At 39.6% G+C, this 22,129-nt stretch overlaps 1 long non-coding RNA gene across 1 annotated transcript in view; it reads left to right on the top strand.

The window, feature by feature from the left end:
* The window catches only part of LOC146766869 (uncharacterized), a 29,066-nt gene extending 7,155 nt beyond the window's left edge, over positions 1 to 21,911 (top strand). Inside the window, exons 2-3 of the long non-coding RNA XR_014956671.1 lie at positions 12,141 to 12,572; positions 13,001 to 21,911. This is a non-coding gene — a long non-coding RNA (uncharacterized LOC146766869). The remainder of the gene's footprint in view (positions 1 to 12,140; positions 12,573 to 13,000) is intronic.
* Positions 21,912 to 22,129: the final 218 nt, after the last annotated feature.

Here is a 22,129-nt window from a genome sequence, read left to right as displayed (position 1 = left end):
ATTAATTTTAAATATAAAAAAAAAGACAAATACATTATATATGGTTTACAGTTGCTCCTTATATTTTAAAAGCTGCAGTATAAAAGTGCTGTGAAACACTTTGAAAGCAGTGTTTAGCAGGTATACTTCTTTGTCTCATAACATTTCACAATAAATGTGAGCGAAGAGCTTTGTCCTGAACCCTTATTTTCAGCTCTAGTTTCTTCACAAGTTTTTAAATTTAAGGGAGTTATTTTGAACCAGAAATTATTCAGTATTTGTTGAAGTACTGCACATTTCTTCTGTGCAAATGAGAGTATGAGTGGCAAAATGTATGAGTTCTTACTGAGCATCACTAAAATCCCCCCTCAAAGATTAGTTTCCTAAAATAGCCACAAGAAGATGGGTGACAACTCTGAAGGGTCAAAAAGTACAGCGGGAATGGAATTGCCAGTTTGACTAAGAAAATAAAATAAGGGTGAATTGGCAGAAGAGATATAGGGACAACATGTGAAACCACACAGGGAAATCCATTCTTTGACTTTATAATCAGCCTCTGGCTAACCAAAGCATCAGCAAAGCTCATGCTGGTAGCCCGAGCTGCTGGGTAAGGGTTTATTTACCTCTCTTTAGCATAACTTCAGGGGCAATAAGTCCTTGTACAAAAGTGTACAGGGCTGCAATTGGAAAAGCAAGCGTGGGCCTGACCTGGCGACACAGATGTTTATTTCCAATACTCTGCTTGTTCTTTGTGGAGAATGGTTTATTGATTATGTCAAGCCAGGTTTGAAGTGCCCCTGCAAGGCTCCAATTGCAGGCCACTGGTGTGCTCAGTGAACCAAGGCTGGAGCTCTGACCGGGAACTTGGGTAGGAGCATTAGATGTTTGGCCTGGGAGAGGTTTGATAGTCAGACCAACTGGTTATGGTCTGAAAGAGTAAATTAATTAGGCCAACCAGCTGATAAACTGACTTTTCTAGCAGAAACTCGTGTGTCTAGAAAAGCAGTGTAAATCAGCTCACAATAACTGGCTATATACTGCTAGAACCCTAACCACTGAGAATTTTAGACTTTCTATTCTAGACTATTTTAGACTTTCTATTCTAGACTTTTCTAATAAACACTAACCCCCAAAGCAGCACTACATTTAACCTAAGACCATAGAAAAAGCTTCCAAAACTAAATAATAATTTAAGTAAAAATATATTGTATTATTTATTTAAATTTAAAAAATAACATTTTAAATAAAATTATTATTTAAATAAAAGTGTATAATTATCACATAATAAAAACCTTAAAAATTAAAATGTTAAAATACAACAATATATATAAAACAAAACAAAAATTTTAAAACAAAAACTTATTCTTCATTACCTTCTTCATAAATTTAAGTATTATTATATAATTAAATAAATCCACCTTTCAAATAATTAGCCATTAAGTTAAAAATAATTTACATATAATTTCTTAGTTATACAAGTTAGCCTTAAAACACCTTATTAAAATAATAGAAGTCCATTTTTAATTTATTAAAGTAAAATACTGGAAATGCACCCACTCCCCTTGACTTGACAATGCAAATACTTCCTGTTAGAGCTCTTTGGTGAAATGGCTTGTTTGAAATCTGAGCCACTGATTCTTCTGGCATTGATCACTTGAGTCTTTGGAAAGGGGCTCAATTTCCTACATAAATCCATTCTGTATCACAAGGATAACCTGTGTACCTGCTTGAAGGCTGCACTGCTGCATGGTGCCTCTGTGGCATGAATATACAAATGCACAAAGGGTTTTTTGGTGTGTATAAAATACCCAAATAACACTCCAGGGTTTGCTCAAGGATTTCTTGTTGTTCTCCTCTGTAATTTTATTCAGGATGTGTTTATTACAGCTGCTGGATTATGACCCGTATATATATATGTTTATTTGGAATTCCATTTTGGTCTACTTCAGATCCCATTAGCATAAAAAGATCCCCAGAGCTTGCTAGTGTAGTTCATAGCATGTAAATTAGCAAACACTGCAATTCTCCCAAAACTTCTAATATTTTACCACCATGAACTTTATTACATGTGCCAGCTCTTTCAGCATTTAAATTCTCTGATTTTGTTATGTCCAAGGCTAGGGTTATGCACCATCCATTTTCCCCAAAATCATTAATCAAGGCTCATTAACTATATAAATGGGTTTAAAGTTTATAGATTTCTAAACTATGATTTTCTGTTTACATGTCAATGTTTTCTGTGTCTGTGCTGATTGGAACCATTCAGCACTTAGGTTTGTGAATGGCCTTAACAGGTGAAGGAGCCTTTTCTGGCTTAATGGATTCCTGGTTTTCCAGCCATTTAAATACAAAAAATGAACTCCCAAAGTGAAATTTACATTTTCAAGTAGGTGAATTTTTGAAGGATAACATTCTGAACAAGTCCAAGAGTGGGAGAGATGAGATGTGAATGAATCCCCAAGAAAATGGCAAATCTGGCTGAGGGTGATAGCCCTCAACATGAAATTTGTGCCTTTGAAAGCAATCCTGAGGATATGGATTAAACCTAGGCTCCTGCCTAGTTTAGATTAAATAGGAGTCTAAAGTTTGGCTGCTCAATTCAGAAAAGAAAAGGGGCTTTATGCTTACATTGGACTGAGCATATTAAATGAACCTGGTTGCCATTTGAAACCTTCTAAACTTTTGATTTTATCTGGACTTTGATGCCTTCATTTAACCCAGCCTCATTAAGATAGGAATAAATGGATTTTGGAGTCTTGAGGTATTTTGATATTAAGAAAGAAAATATTTGAGGTGATTTGTAAGGGATCCTCCTTGGTGTGAAGGTACTTCAGGAGCTGGTACCAAGTGGAAGTGGAGGAAAGGTTTTGCAGTGCCCTGGTGTGCAACATCTGCACCCAACAGCATCAGGGGAATAGGGAAGGTGTTTGAGCTTTAAGGGGCTTCAGAAAACCTTCAATTCCTGAATTAATTCCAGGCTAACTTACCACACAGCCACTCCTCCACATCTATACATAATTTACGTAATATGCTTAGGAAAAGCATTTTGAGGAATTTGTCAGGGTTGAGTGTAGAGCTTTGTCTTCAGTCACAACTTTCTCAGCTGCTGCAGGTGTTTCTGCTCACTGCAAAGCTTTTGGATAAAGTGATTTTTATGTCTGTTCTGGCTCAGGTAGCACAGCCAAGGTGCAACTCTAGGGCTGGACTCATCTCCTGGGCTGCCCGAGACATGCTTATTCTGAAATCACTTAGCATATTTAATTGCTGTAAAATACAGTGTGTTGCCTGGTGTGAGCTTGTTTTTCAGCATCTCATGGATAAGAGTAAGAATGAAGAATGCTTGTGAGGAAGAATTCTTGTTATATTAGTAAAATATATGGGGGGATTGCCAGCAAAATCATATATAATTTGGGATTGAACCCTGAAATGTCAACTTTCATTGTATAACTATGACTTGTGGATGAAGCATGTGACTCTCTCCCTATTCTGTCTGAAATTTGCTTTATTTGTCAGTGTTTTGTTGTTCAACACTCAAAACTGAGTTGATGTAAGGGCAAACAATATCTGTGTATTTTATATATTGCATTTCAGGCAAGAGGAGAGGAAAACAAGACTGGGCAGACTGTGAAGCAGGCAAATAGAATTGAAGAAATATGAAATAGCTTTGATAGCTGCTCACCCAACAGATGTAAACCATCAGGCACTGAGGGCTGCTATCTGAACAACTGTATGATTTATGCATTGTGGAATGGTTTATGATTTAAAGTTTTCACAAGCCTATCTTAAAATCTTTTCAATCTTTCTGTCCCTTGGTGTAACTAAAAAAACCAACTTCCTGACAGCATATGGTATCTTTTCACATATGTCCAGCTAAACAATCCAGCCCTCAAAGAAAGAGATGCTAAGTGATCAATGTGAATAATGGTTCTGGAGACTTGCAATGTGCTGGTATAAATTGGATCAGACCATTATGACTTGTAAATTCAAAGAAACCCACAAGTTTTGACTTCTTAGGAAACAAGAACTTGAACTGAAATAAATTATTCAGGATGCATCCCATGCTTATCTTTATGTACATAATTTTCCCTGTCCAAATAATTTAACAATTTAAAGGCCATGCTTGTGTTGCTGTTTTTAGGACAGCATCAGATTTTTTTTCCCTTGGTGTACCAGTTAACCTGCTGTGCTTTTGATGAGTTTATCCCAATAATTTATATACAAGTCTATAAAAATGGATTTAGCCATGTTTACTGCTGTGTGCTTCCCACTCAGGTAGCTGTCATAAAATTGGAGGCAGTTCAGTATTTTTGTGAACCTACCAAATATTACCATTATTATCAACTTGCCTACATCTTCTATGACCTTATAGCAAGAATTATCTAAGGACAGAGCAACCCGCCCCCCCCTCCAAAATCTAGTTACTATTCCACGGTTCTTCATAGCATTGAATTATGATGAGTTTGGAAGGGGAATAGTGAAGTACTTTTATAGATATTTCCAAAGTGTTACTCTCAAGAGTAAAATGTGATATAGAGGTGCTTGTTTGGAAAACCCAAGTGGTGGAAGCCAATGTTGTGGAGTGAGCAGGGTGGGTTAGTGAAATGCCTTTACAGCAGCACTGTGGCTGTAGATGAGTGGAGCAGGAATGCTTGGGGGGGCTGTGCTGTACCTGGGGCCCCAGAGATGGAAGCATGGCCTTAGGGCAAGAGGAAAAGTCACATCCCCAAAATATCCTGTGGGTTAGATCTGCAGAACTTTAAGTTATTTATAACTGCTTGTCTATAGCTGGTGCCTTAGCACATTATGAGATGGAATTGCAGAGTATATTTGTCCCAAATTATTTTCAGGAAATACTAGGTTATCTTGCTTTATCATCCCCAAAACTTTTTGTTTCAGAGTCCTTCTGCTATAAGATGTAGAGTAGCCTCTGCCTTGGTGTAAGTCACCTACCATGCTGTTACTGAGCAGTTCCCATTTTTTCCAGGCATCCTTGCCATCTGCAATGGGCAGGAAAATAGTGGGTCATATTTTGTACATCACTATTTTTATTCTTTAAAACTTCTTTTAACCACTTGTCTGATATTTTTAGAGAGCAAACACTCCTGTCAGCAAAGTAAATCAAAGTGATACCTTGATACTCCCCCTACTTTCCACTTAGAATGCTACAAAGGCTCTTTTTTGTGAATGAGAGAAATCTAAATATCTGAATCCCCATCTATCTTCAGTGTTTACAATAATTGTACCATTATTAATAGGTAATGACTTACATTGTGTGCTCTCGGGATTTTTTAAAAATTGGAAAAACAATGCAAGTAAAAGATGTGCTAAAAATGAGGAGTTTGGAATAGCTCTGGCGGCAGGAATAGTAGACAGAACTGTGGCTATAGGCCAATTTTGAGTGGAAAACAGCAGTTTTTAAATCAAAATGTGAATATATCATAGCAAGGGACAAAGTTGTTGGGGAAATTCAATATTGTTGTAATTTAATAATCGAGATAAACTTCAGAAAATATTCAGTGCTAGCTCTCAAAAGGAAGAAAAGAAATTGGGCCTATCACTAAAATAACAATTTTTCCCCACTTCTATTTTCTAATTACAATATCACTACAGGAATAACAAGGGTGTAGCAAAGGATGACTTTCCTTGTGGATGACTTGATATCGTTGCTAATTCAAGATGTTTTCAGCCAGTATTTAACATCTTGTTATCTAAGCCAACTGCAGAAGATCAAAGGAAACACTTAACAGCTAAATGAAATGCTTCCCAAACAACAGCAAAAAGAAATCCAGCAGAAAATGAATGTAAGACATTATCTTTCTGCTTTAGGAAGGAATCAGGGAAATATCAGTTTAATGAAATACCACAACAAGAGTGCTGAAAAACTCCCTCACTCAGCATCAGTGTTTGTCTGTCTGCAACCCCCACCACCACTTCTTCAGCTGCAAACATTTTCCAGAGTGGCTGAGGAGCTGATTTACAGCTCAGGTTTATAGAGACAAGCTCGTGTCAATTAAGCCCCAGGAGGGACCATCAATTAATGTCAGTCAGGCAAACCCTTTGCCACTTAAATTAGCATAATGAAAAATGGTGCTCAGTTATTCAAGGTTCAAGAAACTTTTGCCATCCAAAAAGACATTGTTTTCAATAAAAGCCTTGAGGCCATGAAGAATAGTTTTTCTTGCAAAACAGTTGTATGAAGAGTTGCCTTTTTATTTTATGTTGTTGAACTATTGTTTTTATAATTTTTTCATTTTTATGCCTTAAGAAAGTGTTCAAGAAACCTTGGCCAAGTTATTTTTGTTGGCTAACTTGGCTCAAGATATAATGAGTTGCTGGAAGTCAGTGTGGTGACAGGATTAAAGCAAATAACCCGACAAAATGAAAAAAAGGAGCAATTAGACCAAACCCTCAGCACTAGTATTTAACAAAAATTCAGTGTTTCATAAACAAAAATTAAACGACCAGAAGTTCCAGTGCTTCATAATTTGTCATCCTCCCAGTTTCTGGCTTTTGCCAGATGGCTGAAATGAGGAAGATCAGTTTTAAGTAGGAAGATACTCAAAAAGGAGTTAGCTGGACCTGTTGCAAAAGAACAGTCTAAGTGTTTCAAGACTTTGTTTGAGATGCCCATGATGTATTTTTAATTTATGTGCAGTATTGAGGGATGTGGCTGTCAAACTCACATCCTCCCCTACAAATCACATGCACCGGGGGATTGCTTTAAAAATCAGATGATGGTCAAACAGACAGAGAGGATGGATTTGTTTCTTTTCCACGCCGCAATTGGGTGAACCCTTGGCAGTGCTGTATGAAATTAATCCCAAGGTGACAGTGAAGAGAGGTGAGAAGTGCAGGAGGAACAAGGCCCTTTGGATGTTGTTGGAAGTGGAAATTGTTCTTTTTAAAGTGTTAATTTTGGCTTTGCGCTGCCCTTGTTTGCTCCTGGAAGATCCTGTGCCATCAGAGGGATTTTCTTCCCTTGGGATGCTCCTGCCCCCAGACCAGGGGGCTCCGCTGGGGTCCCCCCGAGAGCCCCCCAGGAGGTTCTGGAGCTGCCCCAGCCCTGATGCAGTTAAGAATACTTTTTTCTTAACTTAGAGAGTAACTAAAAAATGTTTTAAAACCTTTTATTCCATTTTCAGTCTCATAAAAAAATGAAACAATACAAATATTATAATTCATGCCATGACAATAAAAAACCAATTTCCTAATTACACTATAACCATTTCTTAACCTATCGACTTTTTACCACACCGTACTACAAATGCCTTAAAACCAATCATCTAAAACTACACCTCATAAATCCTACTACGATACAGCTTTCATAATTCCATTTCTCCAAGATATCTAATCTCATTTACAAACCATCCTTTAAAATTTTTTCTAACTCTATTTCTCTCTCGACAATATCTATCCCTATTCCATAACATTTCTAAATCAACATTTCTTATCTCAAAATTCACTCCTATATAAACCTTCTATCAAATCCTAAAATCTCTCTAAAAATCCATTTCTTACAGTGCAGGAGTGCACCCCCTGTCAGCCCTGCTGAGCACTTCTAGTCAGCATCCCTGGGTTGTCTGGCCTTTATGCAATCGAGGAAACTTTACTTTTTTTTTTTTTTCCCAAAAGGCTTTTTTATTCCAAAGCTAGCCTTGAAGGCATATATTATTGTATCCTCACTGCTGAGTTTACATGGATTTTCTCCTCTTTTTGGGAAGATATTATGTTTTCTGTTTCTTGGGGGACACTTTATTTTTGGAATATCTATCATTTTATTGAATTGTGTTGCATTGAAGATGTTTACCTTATGTATATTGCATCCCATGCTGCAGCCTGTGGCTAAGGCACATATTAGTAAGCATATTGATTTTTCTTTGTCCCTGTTTTTCTGTGTGCATAAGAAGTTGAAATATGGTTGGAATCTGTCCCTTACAGTGATCTGTTTGTGACTTCTGTGGTTTGTGAAAACTGATTGTGCTGCTAAGGCACAGAGAAAGTGATTTTTTTTTTTTTCATTAGTTCAGTGAGATAAAGAGTCCCAGGAACTGGTAGGGGGTGAGGATTTGGTACAAGAGGAAATATCTGATCTGGAGAATGGGAGCTAGTTCAGAAATGCTCCCTTTCTGTAGTGCTGTGACCTCTGCCTCTACATTCATGGAACCATTGAGTGCTCTGGGTTGGAAGGGACTTTAAAAAAAAATATTTTTCCAACCCCTCTGCCCTAGGCAGGAACACCTTCCACTAGATCAGATTCCTCAGAGCTGACAGCAGAGAGGAATCCAAATATTTCTAATTTTTTATTGAAGTCCCATATAGAGCAAAGGGGAGAGAGTATGTATGTCTGTGTATATACATTTTTATATATATATCTAAGCAACCAAAACTACTTCTGTCATGAAAGAAGAGCTCCTCACTAGGGTCTGGTAATCAGATTTTTACCTGGATACACCTGTATACAACTTTTGCACCCAAAATGCCCAACACAATTTTACCCTAAGGGTATAAGTGAATTTAAAATAGCCCCTGTGCTTACAGAAGTCAGTGAGGCAGAGCAGGGTTCCCTTGGGGGCAGAGAAGGTGACTTCTTGTCCTTCTGAACAGCCCAAAAGCCACCCAAACCAATCCCTCTCTCCTGCTCCTGAGTGCCTGCTGTCATGTCAGCACAGTATTGATGTAACTCTCCTAAAAACATGCACAAATTTAGATTTTTCTGCACAGCTGTTCCACTACGAAGGTTATTAAGTATTACACAGCTATCATCAAAACATTTTTTTTTAATTAGCTTCTTCAGTGCTGTGTTTAATTACAAGCACTTAGCCACAGGGAATGTTTGTGCCTCCTAACCTCTGACTGAGGGAATACAGGAGCTGTAACAGGACACAGCAACCTACATGTGTCAAATGCCACCCAGAGCCACGAGTTTTTCCCCACTGAGAGCTCTGCTGATGTTGAACATCCCAGGGCAAGACCTGAAGGAACACCCTGAAGAATTTCCAGTGTGAGGTGCCCAAGCTCCTCACACAATGGATATTTGTCTCAGGCAATCCTAGGCGGTAGCAGGCTACATTTGATATTTTTATTTATTGCTTGGTGAAAATGATATTGGCATTAAAGTTCAAAATTGAGGTGTCTTGTTTCTTTAGGCACTCATTTATCCTTGCATTGTGGGGTGGATGATGAGTCTTAAACTTGAGTAGTACAGAGAATAAAGAGTTCTTTGACTGCTTCTTGAGTCCTTAGTGGGAAATCAGTATTAAAATTAGTGATGTGACTCTCTCTGCTCCAGTGTGGCTCTGAGATCCATGAGAAAGAGAGGGAAGTGTGGAGATTCCAATGCATAAGTAGGAAGTAGTATTCATAAGTATTATGAATAAGTATTATGCATAAGTAGTATGCATAAGTACTCCAAGGCCTGTAACCCTTCCTCCCACCCCACGTGAGGGAAAATATAAAAATGACTTCTTACCTTTTCTCCTTTTGCCAAGTGTTTCTCCCCTTGACTTTTGCAAGATTCCTGAAAACTTAAGAGCGGTGTTGGCCGTAATTTGAGTCTATTTTTAACACGATATTATCTGTTTAATGATAGGAGGTAAATATGCTTTAAAAAAAAAAAAATCATAAAAACCTACACCGACTATTTCTCAGTTTGAAGCTTCCTTTTTTACCTGGTGGTTGTGGAGGTGATCTGGGAAATGTATGGCTTTTCTGAGAGGGCTCCTGGGCAAGAGCCAGGTAGAATACTGATTATGCATGAGCTTCAAATATATCGGCTGGGCCAGTAAAGTGAGGATTTTCTCATTTTATTTAGGGTTTAAGATCTGCAGTGTTGTGCTGGAGTCATTAGTCACAATTCAGTGAACTAAGGTGAAAATATAAATGTGGAAAGTGTTAACTCCAGGTTCTGTTCCTAGAGCCAGCATCCCTGGGGCTTGCATGGATGTGGCAGGAAAAGCACTTGGACAAAGGAGATGGTCCTCTGTCCAAGTCTGAAATCTCAAAGGAGATTTCTCATCCCCAGAGGGTGTTTCCCCCTGCTCTGACATCTGTGAGGAAGGGGCTCTGAAGATGCAGAAACAATCATCTCTGGCAGTCCTTTGTGAAAAGATGTGCTGCCTTTTCATCTCAGAAGTACCAAATCTGGAAGTCGTGTTGTGGTGGGCGAGTTATCCTTGTTCCTCTAGACCTTGTTTCAGGTTTTTGTTTTGGTTGTTTTTTGGATTTTTAATACAAAGAGTAGAGTTTGTGACACCTTAAATTTCAGACTCCCATTCCAAGGGGAAAAACAAAACAAATCCAAAACAAAACACCAAAAACTCCAACTGATTTTTGGTCCTGGGAGGTGCTTGGAAAAGATATTTTACCAGCACTCCTTAAGTGCCTGGCTTGCACTTGCTCCTAAATTCCCCCAGATAAAGGAGTTTAATTTGCTTTCTTCCACCCAAATTTAACAACAATGCACACCATCTCAAGCACTTACCAAACCATTAACCAAGTCCTTCAGTACCACTCAGACTTGTTGGTCGTCAGAACATGTTGAGTACATTTATTCAGATGGAAATTGTCCTTAAATGCAAAAAGTTTCCATTGTTGATCATACCAGATCTCAAAGCATACTGGGTTCTCTGTTCTCCTTCAAGGGTGATGTCACTCATTCTTCAGTACTTGTACACAAATCAACTTGTTTTGCTCATTTTCCTGCTCTGATCAGGGTGTATGTGTCCAAGTCTTGTCTCCTTTTTTCCCTCTTTCTGTCTGAGTGAAGACAATTCTAGAGACATTTCTTTTTAGCAGCGTGTGGTTGGCAGAATTCCTTTCGTTTCCCTTTCCTTGTGTTCCCTAGTGAAAAATATACTTATTTCTGCAGCATACTAGTGGTTACAGTTGCTTGTCTGTCTTCCACTGAGATAATTAATTTAATGACAATATTAAATACATTTATTGTGCCAAACCACTGTCAGACTGAGGTTGCATTTTGGATAACATCATTGGTTTCTGCTGCCTGTATTTAAAAAAACCAAAACCAAAATAAAGAACTCCTGAAACACCAACTTGCTGAACTGGCTCTTGGGTGAGGTATTTTCCTCAACTTGATTGCTTATTTCCTTCTTTCTTCCAAATTGTGGAAGTGCTTGTATATATTGTATGTATCTATGTGCCTCTTTATTATTTCGTGGCCTCTTTAAACAAAAGTGTTGAAATCTGCCCATCTTGACTGTCCTCTCTGCCTTGGACAATACGAGTCTCTAGTGAACAATGTAAAGGTGAAATATTTGTTACTGCTCTGTGTTTTGTTTGCATGTTGGAATAATTGTTGTATTTAAGTTTATTAAAAAAGGGCTGGTCATATATTCAGTCCATTTTACAGATTATATCCAGCCACATCTGTTCTTATTTTTATTTCTCCTGTTTTTTGCTTTCTCTGTGCCTTCCCAATTAATCTACTTTGTCTTTAGGCTCCTCTAGAGCACCACATTAATTACATGATGTTGAGTGGCAACATAGGCTCTGCTGGAGCATTACGGGGGGAAAAGCAAATTCTGTGTAGGTGTAGACTTTTCCTCTCCTTACATGACAATTTATTTGCATTTCAATGGTGGAAGTGGCCAAGTGAAGCATAAGGTGGATGAAAACTGAACTTTTTTTTTCATACATCAGGTGCAGTGGGTTTTGCACTTGACACCAGGCATTCTGTGCATACCTGACCCTCCCCAAGCCCTCTAACACATCTGTCAAAACAGTATCTCAATGAAGCTGGAACTACTTCTTTTTTTTAAAAACATTGACCTTTTATGTGAAATCAGAACTAGCATTTTCAATGGCTAATCATTTTTCCTTGCTAAATAGCCATTTAATACCCATACTGTTTCAGTTCTGCACCAAACTTTGCTGTGTAATCAATTTTCTATCAGAGGAAGCACCTGCTTAGGCCATTACCATGGACTGAGGATTTAGGACAAAGTGCAGCCCTAAACCATCAGTGATATCTGAAAGTTGAACTGAGAGTTGCCAGGCAAGCTGTGTCCTGTTCTCTTCTGATGTTATGCACAGACTCTGGAGGTTCATCAAGCCAAGCAGGACAACAAACAGGCTGATTTTCAGTCTGCTGCTGTCACCAGGAGCTGTTTCAGTAAGCTTTGTTCCTCCTTTGATTCCCTCAGGCTCCAGCAAGCTTCACCCTTTGCCACTGCCCCCTAAAAAAGCCATTTGTGATGCAGTGAGGCAGCAAATACAACGTGAGGCACACACAGCTGTGGGCAGATGTGGCTCAACCTGCTCCAGAGGAGCCACAGGGCAGGGACTTCTCAGGGTGAGTGCTGGGGGGGAAGCAAGGATGTCTGAGGAGAAAGGTGAATCAAGTACAGTGTTTAAAACACCTTGCTTTCCTTCTTTCTTCACCAAGCTTTTTCCTGTATGGTGTTTGTTCACCCTAGAGGTGTTGGAGTGGTGTTGAATTCTGATGAGGAAACTTGAAACCCCAGGACAGCTTTTCTCTGTTTGAAGATTTTTTTTTTTCCCAGTGGAAAAGAACACCTGTCTACATTCAGCTTGCTGTGTCCTGTCACCTGTGATAGCACTTCTTCCTTTAGCAAGTGAGTACATTGGGCTAATTTAGGATGAAATATTAAAGCATCACCAAACCAGCACAGCTGCATCCATTGGTGGCAAAAGCAAGGCAGCCTCACCAGAAGCATGTGGGCAGCTTGTCCAATGCAACTGTGCTGTAAATTCTGTACTGTTGGGGATTTTAAATTTTCCAAGAGGTAAAAATCAATTTTGAAGCAGGCAAGCACGAGGCTGGACAATCCCCAGTGGCAGCAAGCATGTCCTGAGGGGTTGATTTGTGCACAGTGGAGAATAAATGAAGAATTTCTGGGCACTTCTGTCCAGGCATCTTAGATAAATCTGGAGAATCTGCTTTTCAAAAGGACAGACACAGCCACAAGCCATTCTCAACAAAATGGGCAACAAAAGCTCCCTGGGGTCTCTTGATTGACACAAACCTCTCTGATTTCTGCAGGAGCTCCATCATCACTAGTGTGTATTGTGCCATCATCTACCTGCAGGAAAACGTGCTTTGTGCAATGGAACAACTGCACAGGTTGTCTGTGAGAGTGCAGCGTTGAAAATTGAAGCAGTTGCTTTGTGTTGGGAATTTGAGAGGTTAGTTGTTACTCCAGATTGTGGTGGTACAATGGGAAGCTTCACTGATGGGGAATAGGAGATTGTTTTGAGCATTTTGAAAATTTTTATGAAGTTATGTGTGTCCAGATGTCTTTAAGGCAAATTGATCTGGCAATACTCAATCAGAAATTATTACCCTGTCCTTGCCAGTACAGAAATCAGAAATAAGGTGCAGAGGAAAACAACAGTGACAGATCAGTTCAGTGGGTGAGTAACACAGGTGGAAAAGAGCTGGGGTTTCTCTACACCTAGCCCAGGAAATAATATTTTCCTTAAGTAAAGCAAATTACAGTTAATTATAATTTTGCTCCAATTTATGCTTGTTCTAGTCTATGCAAGGAAATGATGCAGGAGACCATTGATAGAATTTTGTTCATTGAGTCCTTAGGGAAATGGAGGAGCTGTTTTTTCTTATAAGGAGAAGATGGTTTTACTTATAAGCTAATTTCTCACACAGGTAAACTCGATGTAATTCTATATCCTTATCAAATAATGGGTGTGTGTTCCCATCTCACCTATGAGGGGCAAAATGCCAATCCCACTGAGTGCCCACGCTGCTTCAGCAGGAGTTTGGCATCACTGGGCTGTAAAGGTTTGTTTGAAGAAACAAACCTGGCCTTGGTGAGAGATCTGTAGTCTTGGAAGTGAGAAAAGCCACAAAAACTGTTTTCAAGAGCAGCTTTTTATCTATGAAAAAAGCTCCTGTCTATCTCTGGGCCAGGGGGATGAGGGGCATAATCAGCTGACTTTTGTTTCCCTGTTTTCCAAAGTATGTTTTGTTATGATTGTTGTTATAAAAGAAAGAAGCAAAACACTTTGGAAATGCATACCAAAACAGCCTAGAAACCTGCTGAAGAGCTCTAATCCTTGAATATATTTGATTGACTTTTCTATAGAAAAATAAGTGAGTATTGCAGAGAGATTTTTTTTTTTTTTCAGTCAAGTAAACAGATGCAGATAGGGCTGATCTGGAAATGGATTTTAAATATCATTAGCACTTCTTAACTTTTACCAAAGAAAGAATATCTACACTCTGATGGCAGCAGAGGTGAGCAGTGCACACTCTACTGCAGCACTGCTGGAGTGAGAGGAGAAGATGCATCTCTGCAAGAAATATAGATTTTCAAGTTTTACTTTTAGGTGTCAGACCTCTGTAGCTGCTCTTGGTTTCTAATCAAGGCTGTGCTCAGGAGGGAAGTATATTCATCTCTTTCTTAATGGGTTTACACAGCTCTCCTTAGTGTTGGTGGGAATTATAAATGGACTTTGAAGGAAAAATATGCCTTTGAATGCTGTATTGCAGTCTCGGTGCACAGTGGGATCTGTGCACGTGTGTCTGTGTGTACAATGCCAGGGGGACGTGGCTTTGGAACACTTCATTACTTGGACAAAAAGGGATGGTGACCTGGCTTGATGCTCTGTGTCAGGGCTGCAATATTTGTGCAGGATTGGGGGGAACTCTGCTCCTGTCTCACATCAGGAGTTTGGTCTCAGTTAAAGCTGAACTGCTCTGTAGTGACAGAATAGTTGGTGCAGAGGCTAACACTGATGACAAAAATAGAGCATTTTAGGTAATAACTTCATGATTTTTAAGCAGTGTCAGAGGTTCAATGAGTTTGTAGAAAATACATCTTGCTGAAGTGTAACCTCTCAACCTGCCAATCTCCTTAAGACAAGAGCATTCCTGCTAAACATCTGTGTTATTCAGGCAGACTTAGGAAGGCTAATCTTAATTCCACACAAAAAGAACTTTCAGAAAATACTTTCAGAGAAGGAAAGAAGCACAAGCCCATTTCCCCCCTTGCTGTTTTCTTTCCAAATATCATGTGCATGTGCCCATACTGGCTTGCTGAGATATCTGCAGGGAGAAAAGTAATAGCCTTAATCTCATCCATTCTTCTTTTATTTTTTTTTTCTGGTTTTTCTGCTGCTTCATTCTTGGTCCTCAGGCTTAGAGTGAAAGAGCTTTGGTGAGGAAGAACTCCTTTCATACTGCTCATGTCCCTCTGTGTGAATCCAATTTAGCTCAATATGGAAACCTCAGCAACATTTTGGTTCAGTTAATATGCAATTATCATATCAACAATTTAAATTTGATGTATTGTCCTTATTTTTATCTTCAGTTCTGCTGTCAGGGTATTCCTTGAATTAACATTCTTCTGGGTCAAGCCCTGTTATGCATAAAAATATCTGTGATCCCCTTGGAAGAAGGAAGAGGTGTTTGTTTTTAACATTGGACAGGAAGGAGAAATACATCAGGAACTGTAGTGACAGGACAAGGAGTAGTGGATACAAATTGTAAGAGGGGAAATTTAGGTTCAATATCAGGAAGAAATTCCTCCCTGTGAAGGTGCTGAGGCCCTGGCACAGGGAGCCCAGAGCAGCTGTGGCTGTCCCTGGATCCCTGGCTGTGCCCAAGGCCAGGCTGGAGCAACCTGGGATAGAGGAAAGTGCTCCTGCCATGGCAGGGACTGGATGAGCTTTAAGGTCCCTTCCAACCCTTTATACTTCTCTTATTCTACAATACCTAACACTGGACCCTTTAAGGTGCATCAGTGGGTTTTATTTCCTTTTTCAAAAAGGCCAGTCTCACAGCTATTTTTCCTCTAGGAAAAGACTGCTGTAGAGTTTGTTTCCTGTGCTGTGTTCTGTTACTGTGACTCATTGGTCTTTTGTTATTTGTTGTGACTTTCAAACTTTTTTAAGGTTTTGAGGCAACACCTTCAAGAGGTATTTTGATTTCATGAGGGAAAGTGTGTCCTTTACCTGTTTCTGCAGGGGTGTGTGAAGGAAACCTAACAAAAGGGATAAAATATTTTCTGATTCTGCAGTCTTGAGCAAGATGAGCTTTGAGTACCAAGAGCAATATTGCTATATTAGATGAGCACCCCCTACATGGTCTGCCTGGTCCTTATGCTTGGCTGATTCTCAAGAAAAATATTCCTGCATGTGTTGTGTTGTTCTGAGATGGTGGAGACTCTAAGCTTCTTGTATTTCCAAAGTTAAAAATAGGGCTTGATCAAGCTGCATCAAAATGGTTGTTTCTTTGTTATGACTATTAATATTTTTATTTTTTTCCCCTGAATGAGTTATAAATACAAGTGCATTGCTAGTGCTTAGCTTGGGAGTGAATTGGAGCTGATGATAAATGCAGCATTCCCAGCAATTTGTAGCTTGCTTTGTCCCCCCTGGTGTGGAGGAGGAGGAGGCAATGCAGTTGCTCAACCACAGTGACTGTAACTAATGAGGAAGCCAAAGCCCCTTATCTCAGCTGATAAATCCTCATCTCCTCAGATCTGTCTTCAGTGCTGTCACTCAGTGCCTGGCTCTGCTGCAGGATTCCTTTCAGAAGCAGGAGGTAACTCAGGCTTGCTGAGCACAGTGACTGCATACAGCATTTTGTTGAAGACAACCTTTCCAGAAATGTCCCCAAACTTAAAATTACTGTTCCCAGTCCTCTAGCAAAATGCTACTCTATTATGTGTTTGCTGCTTTGGGAGCACACAAACAGCTGTATTTGTCAAAACATGCATCTCTTGCTAAAGAACTGCTGTGGCTTAGCCCCAGCTGCCAGCTAAGCCCTGCACAGCCACTTGCTTTCCCCACAGTGGGATGGGCAAAGAACTGGAGAAGTGAGAACCTTGTGGGTTGAGATAAAAGTTTTATAGGTAAAGCAAAAGCTGTTCAGGCAAGCAAAGCAAATCAAGGAATTCCTCTACCACTTCTCATGGGCAGGCAAGTGTTCAGGCATCCCCAGGAAAACAGGGCTCAGAATGGCCCCAGTTCCCTCTTTTTCCTCCAGGTTACATGCTGAGCATGATGCCAAACATTCCAGGATATTCCTTGGGATTTGGTGTCCCAGCTGTGTCCCTTCTGGTGCCCTTCCAGCCCCCTTGCTGGTGGGGTGAGCAGCAGAACTGCAGAACTGTGCCTGGCTTTGGGCAGTCCCTGCTCAGCAGCAGCAGCCGTGTCCCTGGGTCATGCACAGCTTCCAGCAGCTCCAACAGGAATCAATCCTGCCCCAGCCAAAGCCAGCACGAGAATGCAGAACAAAATCCAGGCTTTCCCTGCCCTGGAAGGTCCAGGATGCTCCCTGGCAGCATCTTTCCCTTTTACATTTTGGTCAAAGGAAAAAGCTTTGAGTGCTGTTTTAAAACCAGCTGTCCACATGCTTCACAAGAACTCTCAGACCTTCTTTTCTGGGTTTACTTATGAAAGTTATGAGAATTGATCTTGCTATCAGTAGCCTCACCAGACTGCATCTGCAGCTTCCCACGTGCTGCTCAGTGTCAGCAATGCCTCTGTTTGGTGACAGGTTTAATCTGCTCTCCAGACATTCACACACTAAATGTTCACATTTTTGTCTCCTCATTTTAAGCACAGGTCTAATACACTCCCAAATACAAAAGCAAAGTTGTCTGATCTTTAAATCCTTGGACCTTCTTTCTGTCTTCTCTTTGCAGAGCTGGTGCTCTCTCTGCCCTTCCCCAGTCCCCCAGGCCTTCCCTGCCCTCTGAATTCTCAAAGATAATTGCTTATGGTGCCTAGATGGCTCAGGTTAATTCCTTGAGTACTTCACAGTGCATTTCATTTGTCTTTGGAACTCAAATATGTCTAACTTAAATATTCTTCAACCTTTCCTTTTCATATTCCTGTGCTATGCTTTTAACTCCCAGTTAAAACTAATTGTTTTGGTATCCGGCTGTAATTTCTCTAAGTGAAAACTGAAGAAAGTCAGGTTTTGGCTACTTGAGTCTTCCTGCATTTGCCATTACTATAACTAAAATAAGGGAACTTGTTGGCTCTTTATCTTCTGTTATGAATATTGCATTTCTGGAATTGTTTTCCTGCTTTCATTTACATTAATAGCTGGTCATAACTTGCTTTGTGCATCTGTCTTTTCAATTCTATGTCTACATACTTGTACTATTCATTTACACTTGTCCTTAATTATATATCCACTTTCAGCAGAAATCCACTTTAAATATAATTCCTTTCTGATTATCTGGGTTGTTAAAGAGGTCCTGGGTCTCTATTTCTTCCATTTTCCCTGCATCAGGATTATTTGATACTGTGACCTGAATAAACTGTCCTTTAACAACAGCTGTCCTGAATTTTAAAAGGTTTTTTTGTTTTGTGTTTGGTTAATAATAAACTCCCTAGCTAATTTTGTTTATTGTTAATTCCACAGAATGTCTTAACAATTACTCCACATTTGTTGACGTTTCCTTTTAATGAAGATTTTCCATTTTCGGTTCCTGTGGAATTCTGAACATAATTGTTCTGTGAATCTTTACATCTTCTGCCTTCAGGTTTTTTAGCTAACAATTCATATTCTCATTCCTTCGTTTTCCCAATCCTGAGCAAACATAAAGCCATAATTCCTAGGTGTACCAATTCAAACTGTGGCAGCTGAGATTTCTAATGGTGACCTTCAAAATTTGTTTTGAAGGGCAAGTTCATCTTCAGCTTGGTCATACTTGCCCATTGATATATGCAAAGAATCATCATTTAAAATAATTAAATTGTATAAGAGCCATGAGTGACAGGTGGGTCAGCACACAGGGTATGAAAGGCTGTCCCATGAGTTCAGTGGGGTGGCACCTGCTCAGTGTGCTGCTCACCTTTGTGATTGCTCTGCACAGTGAGGAGATGCCTTTGTGTTGCTTGTTTTATGAGATACTCAGGCTGTTGGTTATATGTAATTATATACGATATCTATTGTGATTATACACAATATATATGTGTACAATAAATGTACAGAGGACTATAAACAGGTCAAAGAGCAGGATGGAACAAGGAGGTGAACTCTCAGCCTTGGCTCTGACTCGAATAAGATTTCTTAATTCATTACAATATGAAATAGAAACACAATGAAATAAAGCCTGTGCTGATGTGCATCACCTTGGGTGTTTCTCCTGATGTGAAGCCTCCTTTCCTTCCCTGCCTTTTTTGTCTGTGCCCAGCCAGCTCCTCTGCACTGCAGCTGTTCCTCTCCCTTTCCTTCTCCACCTCACAGCCCTCACCAGCAGAGACAGAGCTATTTCAATAAGTGCAGCTGTGCCGCTAAATTGCAACTTTCCTATTTTTATTGGAAAACTAAATTGAGATATTTGTAATGATCCCAGGAGAAGGCTGGCCCAGCACAGCATAACCCACCACAGAAACTCAGAGTGGCAATGGCAATCTAATGGGGGAAGGAAATGAAGCAGCGCTGGGAATCCACGGTCACAACAACAGCTCAAGTTTAAAACACATCTGGCTCCCTGCATCTGCATTTCACACAGCTATCAGTATTGGCTTGTTCTGTAAGCTTAGCTGGTTCTTCTTTATCTTTAAAATCCCTCCTGGTGCTGCAGCCCTGTTTCCCAATTAGCCTGCTGTTCCTGCATGTGATAACATCATTTTAGGAAAACTCGATGCTTGCCCAGGTAGGGTCTGGACCTGCCAGGGTCTCAGTTCTGCACTGTGGGCAGCTTGACAGAGCCACTTCACCATGGGCCAGTCAGTCCTTCCTGATAAACCACCAAAACAGAGCTGCTCTGCCCATGAGGGGCTGGGACAGACATGTGGACACAGCTGCACCCAGATGTGGATGATCCTTGTGGATCCAGGGCCTCATGGTCTGACCAGATGAATGGGGAAGGGTGAGCACTGCAAAGAAAAAAAGAAGTTTTCATTTCTATAGGCTGGCACAGAAATAAGAAAAAAGGCATTTATTTTTTAAATCCCATAGAAGGTGAAAAAGCTTGTCCACTCCCAAATGATATTAAACCACAGAGCTAACCATATATTCTCCTGTATTCTGCATTTTTCTTACTTTTCACTCAGAATCTTCAATCCAGTGTCAGCTTCCCAGCTGGGTTACTGATGGGTAAATTTGTAGTTGTAATCTCTTGGTGTTCAAATTATCTTTCCTCCTTGCACCTGCATGTCATCCAGCCACATCCTACAGTAGGCTTGCATCTACAATCTGCACATTGAAAGATGAAACAGGAACACGTTTAATGTTCCCTGTTAGATGTTTAATTAAGAAATGAATACGACAAGCTAAGAGCTGAAATATGGTGTCTGTGCTAAATACAGACAGAAAGTGGTTTTGAATTTTTTTGTTAACTCTGAGCCCTGTATCTTTCCCATTGCTGTCAAACAGACCTGGAAAGAGCAATGTACCTGCAGGATTTTACTTAGGTGAGCAGGTTGGATTGATTGGAATTGACACTGCATTAATTTAGTGAGTCTGGAGCACCAAGTCAGAAATTCTTAGAAATAGAACAAATTTTACCTTACATTTGGGTTGGACTTTGGTAAACTGATGTAGGAGGCATAACTTTTCTTACCATCTTTCTGAAAAACAGTGTTAATTTTTATGGTTTGGTTTGTTGTCTTCTGGATTGGTTTGTTGGTATTGATTTGGGTTGTTTTTTTTCCCAAGCATAGTCAGTGTTTTTAGAATGTAGGGCAATATAATTTAGTATTCTTTTTATCTTTTGTAGGTTTTATTGTACATGCACTCTGCAAAACTTCTTAAATTCTAAGTTTTGTTTTTTTTTTCCTGCGGTCTCTTCGTAGATGTAAACATGTGGGAAAAGGGAAACTTGTGAAATTGTACTTGGATTTATCTGGAGCCTGGGCCATACCAAATCAAGCTAACTGGATTCAACCTTCCAATTATCTGGTTTGGTTTATGATAGAGATCAAGCTGGGTGTATTCACTATATCCCAGAAACACAACTATTGGTTTTGGTGTCTGCAGATGGAACTCTGATACAGACTTTGGAGCATGATCACATAGAAAATTCTGCACATGCTGAGACTAAGCCTTCCAAGGAGACTTTCTAGCATAGGTGGCAATTGTCATTATAGGTGACAAATAGAACCACTTAAGCCTAGAAGTTGGTATTTTTAGCATATTTAAATTATTCAAATCTAGTTACTTCTAACTTTAACCTGCTACCATGGCAATAGTGCTAGGTATTAATAGACTTAAGTGTGTGGCTGACTAATCAGCTCCAAAGTCTGTCTCCAGAGTGGAAGGGTTTTGTTCAGCTACTCCTTGTACCTGAGAGAAAAAAGACATCAAGGTCAGATTAGCAAACCACATGGTCATTCCAGCCATCACACAAGTCTGTGTGGAATTTGTAGGGAACAATTTCCAAATGGAGATATCTTAACTTCTCTGCATACTTAAAAAAAAAAAAAAAAAAAAAAAAAGTGATAAAAGTTCTTCCACTACAAACTTAAAGCAATTATTCATGCTTTTCCCCTAAATGGAAGCTGCTTTTACATGTTTGTGAGTAAAGGTCACCTGATAGAAAATCAGACCTGTTTCTGAAAAAGTCTCTTTTCAGTAGGCTATATCTTTAAAAGTGTAATATTTTGATTAGAATACAGAAATATTGTCTTTAGATTTTGCATGTTTAGCACCTGCTGCAAGGATCTGCAGCTCATGTTTGTACTGATGTTAAAGAACTATCTGGGTATTGAAACCAATTTACTGATTAAATCCCTGCCATGGCAGGGGGATTGGAACTTGATCTTTTAAGGTCCCTTCCAACCCACTCTAAAATTCTATGGAGAAAGTTCCAACGGGTCCTGATTTTTTTTTTCCCCAAATGATAAAAATACTCTTCCTTTTTCTTCTCATGCTCTTCCTATTTGTTTTATGGCCATTATTGTCATACAAAATTTAAACAGTCACTGAGACCATAACCTGTACTACAGAAATTATTCGTAAAACCAAGCCTTGCTTGGTTTTAGAGCAGAAACCTGGAAATCCAAGTTGCAATTCAGCGTCTCTACTGCCAATTTACTTTCACAGACTTCTGAAATATAATTATTGCAAGCACTGTTCTATTTAGTGCAAATTTTCACAAAATGTTTGTCCTCTTGGCTGTCTCTATTTTCATTGTAGTAATACCGATAAGAATAATCCCCAGTGTAGACCCAATTAGTGTTAAATCCT

This window comes from Lonchura striata, chromosome 7 (genome assembly GCF_050655825.1).
Source record: "Lonchura striata isolate lonStrDom1 chromosome 7, ASM5065582v1, whole genome shotgun sequence".
NCBI lineage: Eukaryota > Metazoa > Chordata > Aves > Passeriformes > Estrildidae > Lonchura > Lonchura striata.
This window is presented reverse-complemented; position numbering and strand designations above follow the sequence as displayed.